The sequence below is a fragment of the Coregonus clupeaformis genome, unplaced genomic scaffold (genome assembly GCF_020615455.1).
Source record: "Coregonus clupeaformis isolate EN_2021a unplaced genomic scaffold, ASM2061545v1 scaf6611, whole genome shotgun sequence".
Lineage (NCBI taxonomy): Eukaryota > Metazoa > Chordata > Actinopteri > Salmoniformes > Salmonidae > Coregonus > Coregonus clupeaformis.
The window spans coordinates 2234-10145 of NW_025540065.1; the positions used below are offsets into that span (position 1 = coordinate 2234).

The following is a 7912-nucleotide window of genomic DNA, read 5'->3' on the forward strand; positions in this document are numbered from 1 at the left end:
GACGGCACGCTCAATAGTTTTGGAAAGAAAAGAAAGAAGGGATACTGGTCTGTAGTTGTTGACATCAGTGGGGTCGAGTGTTGGTTTTTTGAGAAGGGGAGCAACTCTCGCTCTCTTGAAGACGGAAGGGACATGGCCAGCGGTCAAGGATGAGTTGATCAGCGAGGTGAGGTAGGGGAGAAGGTCACCGGAGATGGTCTGGAGAAGGGAGGAGGGGATGGGGTCAAGCGGGCAGGTTGTTGGGCGGCCTGCAGTCACAAGTCGCAGGATTTTATCTGGAGAAAGAAGTCAAAGCATAGGGTAGGGCAGTGTGAGCAGGACCAGCAGTGTCATTAGACTTAACAAACGAGGATCGGATGTCGTCAACCTTCTTTTCAAAGTGGTTGACGAAGTCATCCACAGAGAGAGAGAGGGGGGGGAGGATTCAGGAGGGAGGAAAATGTGGCAAAGAGCTTCCTAGGGTTAGAGGCAGATGCTTGGAATTTAGAGTGGTAGAAGGTGGCCTTAGCAGCAGAAACAGATGAAGAAAATGTAGAGAGGAGGGAGTGAAAAGATGCCAGGTCGGCAGGGAGTTTAGTTTTCTTCCATTTCCGCTCCGCCGCCCGGAGCTCTGTTCTGTGAGCTCGCAATGAGTCATCAAGCCACGGAGCTGGAGGGGAGGACCGAGCCGGCCGGGAGGATAGGGGACACAGAGAGTCAAAGGATGCAGAAAGGGAGGAGAGGAGGGTTGAGGAGGCAGAATCAGGAGATTGGAGGGAGAAGGATTGAGCAGAGGGAAGAGATGATAGGATGGAAGAGGAGAGAGTAGTGGGAGAGAGAGAGCGAAGGTTGCGGCGGCGCATTACCATCTGTGTAGGGGCAGAGTGAGTAGTGTGGGAGGAGAGCGAGAGAGAAAAGGAAACAAAGTAGTGGTCGGAGACATGGAGGGGAGTTGCAGTGAGATTAGTAGAGGAGCAGCATCTAGTGAAGATGAGGTCAAGCGTATTGCCTGCCTTGTGAGTAGGGGGACGGTGAGAGGGTGAGGTCAAAAGAGGAGAGGAGTGGAAAGAAGGAGGCAGAGAGAAATGAGTCAAATGTGGACATAGGGAGGTTGAAATCCCCCAAAACTGTGAGGGGTGAGCCATCCTCAGGGAAGGAACTTATCAAGGCGTCAAGCTCATTGATGAACTCTCCAAGGGAACCTGGAGGGCGATAGATGACAAGGATATTAAGCTTAAATGGGCTAGTGACTGTGACAGCGTGGAATTCAAATGAGGAGATAGACAGATGGGTTAGGGGAAAAATTGAGAATGTCCACTTGGGAGAGATGAGGATTCCTGTACCACCACCCCTCTGACCAGATGCTCTCGGGGTATGCGAGAACACATGGTCAGACGAGGAGAGAGCAGTAGGAGTAGCAGTGTTTTCAGTGGTGATCCATGTTTCCGTCAGCGCCAGGACGTCGAGGGACTGGAGGTTGGCATAGGCTGGGATGAAGTCAGCTTTGTTGGCAGCAGAACGGCAGTTCCAGAGGCTGCCTGCGATCTGGAACTCCACGTGGGTGGTGCGTGCAGGGACCACCAGGTTAGAGAGGCAGCAGCCATGCGGTGTGGTGCGTTTGTGTAGCCTGTGCAGAGAGGAGAGAACAGGGATAGGCAGAGGCATAGTTGACAGGCTGTAGCAAATGGCTACAAAAATGCAGAGGAGATCGGAATGAAATGAGCTAAGCATCTGGGAGCGGAGAGAGCAGGGCCTCCCTCACCAAAACGTCTACCTCAGAAACTAAAATTGTTTCACTGAACCACCCGAACAAAAACTCTCCCAACTTCCGCCTTTAGAAATCAGAATTGTTGTGAACCACAGCGGTTCAATGTTTAAAGGAATAGACTCAACCCACTTTATTCAGCTAGCCAACTATGACACCATAGCTAACTAGCAAGCTAGCATCCAATAACAATAACACACCGTTTAGCACCAACACTTGGTCACAACAAACCACCAATAGTGTGATAACACACTAAACAGATCATTCGTGTCTGTGTCAAGTTCCTTTCATGACGCAGCAATGATTAGACGTTGGCTAGCTAGGACAAGTATATTGTATTTAGCTACTACCGTACAGTTAGCTGGTCGTGTTGGGTAGCTAGTAATGGCCACTGTGTTGACTTTGTTTGAAGAACGGCAAGCTAGCTAGCTTCGTGCTACACCCGGCACACAATGGCTATTGTGTTGACTCTGACTCTGTTCGAAAAAACGGCTAGGTAGCTCGCTTCGTGCTACAGCCGGCACTGCCAAGACACAGTAACTACACACAACAACCCACGATGCCTAGCTATGACGCCGTAGCTAACTTGCAAGCTAGCATCCATTAACACACAATTTAGCATCAATACTTGGTTACAACAAACTGCCAAGAGTGTGTTAGCACACTAAACAGATAATTCAAGTCCGTGTCTAGTTCCTTTCATAACGCATAACGCAGCAAAAAATTAAACGTTGGCTAGCACTACATTAACATTGGAACCAGCTCTCCAGCGTTGCTAATCGTTACCAGTAGCTACCCGCTAGCTAGCTAGCCTCGTGCTTCGATACTAACCTACAATTACCTACGGAAACCTACAATAACAACAATACTAACCTATAATAAATACAATACCTAACTACGGCCAACTACCTACCTACGATCTAATACATGGTTAAGCAAAAAATTAAACGTTGGCTAGCACTACATTAACATTGGAACCAGCTCTCTAGCGTTGCTAATCGTTACCAGTAGCTACCCGCTAGCTAGCTAGCCTCGTGCTTCGATACTAACCTACAATTACCTACGGAAACCTACAATAACAACAATACTAACCTATAATAAATACAATACCTAACTACAGCTGACTACCTACCTACGATCTAATACATGGTTAAGCTTTACTCAACACCATATGAGAAGCTTACCTCCTGCTTACCTCCAGCTAGAGAAAAACATTTACATTTTAGTCATTTAGCCGACGCTCTTATCCAGAGCGACTTACAGGAGCAATTAGGGTTAAGTGCCTTGCTCAAGGGCACATTAACGTCATTTAGCAGACGCTCTTAGCCAGAGCGACTCACAAATTGGTGCGTTCACCCTATAGCCAGTGGGATAACCACTTTACAATTTGGGGGGGGTTAGAAGGAACACTTTATCCTATCCCAGGTATTCCTTAAAGAGGTGGGGTTTCAAATGTCTCCGGAAGGTGGTGAGTGACTCCGCTGTCCTGGCGTCGTGAGGGAGCTTGTTCCACCATTGGGGTGCCAGAGCAGCGAACAGTTTTGACTGGGCTGAGCGGGAGCTATGCTTCCGCAGAGGAAGGGGAGCCAGCAGGCCAGAGGTGGATGAACGCAATGCCCTCGTTTGGGCTGGAACACTGGAAGAGGAGGTAGAAGCTTTCAGAATGAAAGAAGAGGAGGAGGATATCACATTGAAAGAAGAGAAGGATGTTATAGTGAAAGAAGAGAAAGATCCTTTTGGAGTGAAAGCGGAAGAGGGGATAGAGGCTGTCACAGTGGAAGAAGAGGAGGTAGATGCTTTCAGAATAAAAAAGGAGGAAGAGGAGGCTGTTATTGTGAAAGAAGAAGAGGATGTTACAGTGAAAGACGAACCTTTTTGGGAGGAAGAGGAGGCTATCTCAATAAAAGAGAAGGTTGAAGACGTTCTGGGAGTGAAAGAGGAGGAGACAGAATATCTGATTAACACCAGTGAGTACTTGTCTAAAAAAAGTTCTGCACTCGAATAGGTTGTTCAGTACTGTATGGATTGTTAAAGGGGCAATCTGTGATTGGTGCATGCATTTTTTGACTTTTAAATGATTGATACTTTATACTCCATTTACATCGAAAATCATTTTGTGAAGTCAGCGGGTAAATATCTTTCCACACTGGGAGCTGTCTCCCAAGCTGGTCTCACTTGCTCAGAGGAAGAGATAATTGATCATTTTTCTGGATAGCCAGAAAATGTGACACGTGACTACCTATGCAAATGTTGGGGTCTGAAACCTGACAGTTCAAGTCAGGTCCGCTGAGAGAATGCAAAACAGACAGCAGACAGACGGGGCTTTCTGGCGCTATGAGGCACGGGACCCTATGAAATTCACGGAGCGCTTTGTACACAAAATGTAACTGGGAACCAGTCCAGAACTTCACATCTAAGAGTTTAAAAGCAGAGTCCACATAAGAGAGAGTTGTAGCCAATGATTCTTGATGAATATAACTTCTAAATGCCCAACAACTTTAGTTCAACGGTCATCAACCCCATTCAACCCCATCAGAACAGCATGTTTACCTCTATGTAGTGGGATAGAGGAGTTAGTGAGCTGATTTTGGTCAATTCTGAATTCAACTCAGGATAACCGTTGAAGGTTGCTTACCTGTTAGCCTTGTACGTTTCTATGGCAACAAATCCTTCAGCTCCAAACCTGCTGACTCCACTTTATCCTGAATCGAGTGTCTGAGCTGCGAGTTGAGGACCAATCAAATCGTGGGCCTCTGTAGCTCAATTGGTAGAGCACGGCGCTTGTAACGCCCAGGGTAGTGGGTTCGATCCCCGGGACCACCCCATACGTAAAAATGTATGCACACATGACTGTAAGTCGCTTTGGATAAAAGCGTCTGCTAAATGGCATATTATTATAATATTATTATTAGGCGATTCCTCGACAGCCCAAAAACAACATAGAAACTTCATTTGGAGGAAGGATGTTTGACATGCTTTTTACATTTTACAATATCTATATTTTTTATCAGGATGAAACTAGACATTTTAGGCCCTTTTTAGACCCTGAGGTCACATGTTTACCATCTGTTTGATGTTCTCGTTCATACAGGAGAGAGACGTGACTATCGTGGATCCTCTGGGGAGCCTCAACAACATCCTGATACTGACGAGGCAGAGAAGAGTCTCTCCAGATCAGAACACCAGATGGTACAGCTTGGTCTGGTCTAGCATACAGCTTGCTCTATCGGGGGCTGGGTTTCTGTAAAGCACTTTATGACAACAGTGACATCAGCATCCATAATGATATGTGTCTGTGTCCCCTCTATATGGTTACCAGGACAACGCTAGCCCTTCCTCCCTCCCAGAGTCCCCGTGTCGTACCTCTCCCAGTAGCACCTTACTGCTGGGTCTGAAGAGGTTGTCTGTGCGGCTGGTGGACTGCAGGAAAACAACGGGGCTGAGTGGAACTGTGAGAGGAGGAGAAGAGAAGAAAGGAGCAGATTTGACTCATCAAAGTAAGTGCTGTAGTTTAGTTTGAACAAATAAAATAGATCTGCCCACTGGTATCTGTTACCAGGACAACCAGCAGAGTTCTGTTAGTTGACATGAATATATACTGGTATCTGTTACCAGGACAACCAGCAGAGTTCTGTTAGTTGACATGAATATATACTGGTATCTGTTACCAGGACAACCAGCAGAGTTCTGTTAGTTGACATGAAGATAGACTGGTATCTGTTACCAGGACAACCAGCAGAGTTCTGTTAGTTGACATGAATATATACTGGTATCTGTTACCAGGATAACCAGCAGAGAAAATCTGGTGCTTACCGGTCTCCAAGAGAAGGAGGGTGAAAATCCAGAGAGTGTGGTGAAGGATGGTTATGGTATTACATTGATAACCAACTATTCCCAGACACCAAGACCACTCCATGGCTGTTCTAAATAATTGAAAGTTCCCCTGGAAGGGACGAATAATGAAGCACCCTATACTATTCAGGTCTGGAATTGGCCTTTAAAACGGACCAATAACATCACACTACCGTGCTATACTATTCATAATGTGACGAGATCCTGAGGCCCATTGTCGTGCCATTCATCCACCGTCATCACCTCATGTTTCAGCAGGATAATGCACAGCCCCATGTCGCAAGGATCTGTACTCAATTCCTGGAAGCTGAAACTGTCCCAGTTTTTTCCATGGCCTGCATATTCACCAGACATGTCACCCATTGAGCATGTTTGGGATGCTCTGTAATGACGTGTACGACAGCGTGTTCCAGTTTCCGCCAATATGCAACAGCTCGAGTGGGAAAACATTCCACAGGCCACAATCAACAGCCTGATCAACTCTATGTGAAGGTGTAACGCTGCATGAGGCAAATGGTCACACCAGGTACTGACTGGTTTCCTTATATGAACTGTAACTCAGTAAAATCTTTGAAATTGTTGCATGTTGCGTTTATATTTTTGTTCAGTGGTGAAGGATGTATTGCCCGAAGGAAATAGTAAAGTTGTATTATACCGGGAAAGATGGGTTAGTCTGTGGACGTCCTAAGGGTTGGAATTAAGATTAGAGTGATTGGTTGATTTGAGGATGCACTTGGAGTCCAGTACAAATAGGAGGTGGCTATAGGAGAACGCTACCGTAGTGCCAACTGTAAAGTTTGGTGGATGAGGAATAATGGTCTGGGGCTGTTTGTCATGGTTCGGGCTAGGCCCCTTAGTTCCAGTGAAGGGAAATCTTAACGCTACAGCATACAATGACATTCTAAACGATTCTATGCTCCCAACTTTGTGGCAACAGTTTGGGGAAGGCCCTTGAAAGAACTTGACTGGCCTGGACAGAGCCCTGATCTCAACCCCATCGAACACCTTCGGGATGAATTGGAACGCCGACTGCGAGCCAGGCCTAATCGCCCAACATCAGTGCCCGACCTCACTAATGCTCTTGTGGCTGAATGGATGCAAGTCCCCACAACAATGTTCCAACATCCAGTGGAAAGCCTTCCCAGAAGAGTGGAGGCTGTTATAGCAGCAAAGGAGGGACCAACTCCATATTAATGCCCATGATTTTGAAATGAGATTTTTCGATGAGCAGGTGTCCACATAATTTTGGTCATGTAGTGTATTTAATGTTTGACCCCATCCCTCAGCTATATACCAAAACAGCGGCAGGGTTACAATTTTGTTGTTGTTTGAACTGCAGATTGCCTCTTTAGGTCTAGTAGCCTATCAAATAACAATAATGTACACTTAAAGTGTATCCTATTCTGACTAGTCTATTTATCCATTAGGTCTAATAAATGTATCCTATACTAGTCTATTTATCCATTAGGTCTAATAAATGTATCCTATACTGACTAGTCTATTTATCCATTAGGTCTAATAAATGTATCCTATACTGACTAGTCTATTTATCCATTAGGTCTAATAAATGGATCCTATACTGACTAGTCTATTTATCCATTAGGTCTAATAAATGGATCCTATACTAGTCTATTTATCCATTAGGTCTAATAAATGGATCCTATACTAGTCTATTTATCCATTAGGTCTAATAATTGGATCCTATACTGACTAGTCTATTTATCCATTAGGTCTAATAAATATTGCCACTCCTATTTGCCATATCTTCAATCTAAGCCTACTAGAAGTGTGTGCCCTCAGGCCTGGAGGGAAGCAAAAGTCATTCCGCTACCAAAGAATAGTAAAACCCCCTTTACTGGCTCAAATAGCCGACCAATCAGCCTGTTACCAACCCTTAGTAACGTTTTGGGGAAAGTTGTGTTTGGCCAGATAAAATGCTATTTTACAGTAAACAAATTGACCACAGACTTTTCAGCACACTTATAGGGAAGGGCATTCAACAAGCACAGCACTTACACAAATGACTGATGATTGGCTGAGAGAAATTGATGTTAAAAAGATTGTGGGGGCTGTTTTGTTAGACTTCAGTGCGGCTTTTGATATTATAGATCATAGTTTGCTGATGGAATGTAATATTACTTTACTGATTACAATTTTTGACAGGTACCGTGGGGGAAAAAAGTATTTAGTCAGCCACCAATTGTGCAAGTTCTCCCACTTAAAAAGATGAGAGAGGCCTGTAATTTTCATTATAGGTACACGTCAACTATGACAGACAAATTACTAATTATTAATACTTGCACCGTGGATCATTGT

The 7912-nt window shown here is 45.1% G+C and overlaps 1 long non-coding RNA gene across 1 annotated transcript; it reads left to right on the plus strand.

Annotated features, from left to right (window-relative positions):
• The first annotated feature begins 4892 nt into the window (after positions 1-4892).
• On the plus strand, positions 4893-5242 carry LOC123491021. Its single transcript, XR_006661131.1, has 2 exons — positions 4893-4933; positions 5064-5242. It is a non-coding gene; the product is annotated as an uncharacterized LOC123491021 (long non-coding RNA).
• Positions 5243-7912: the final 2670 nt, after the last annotated feature.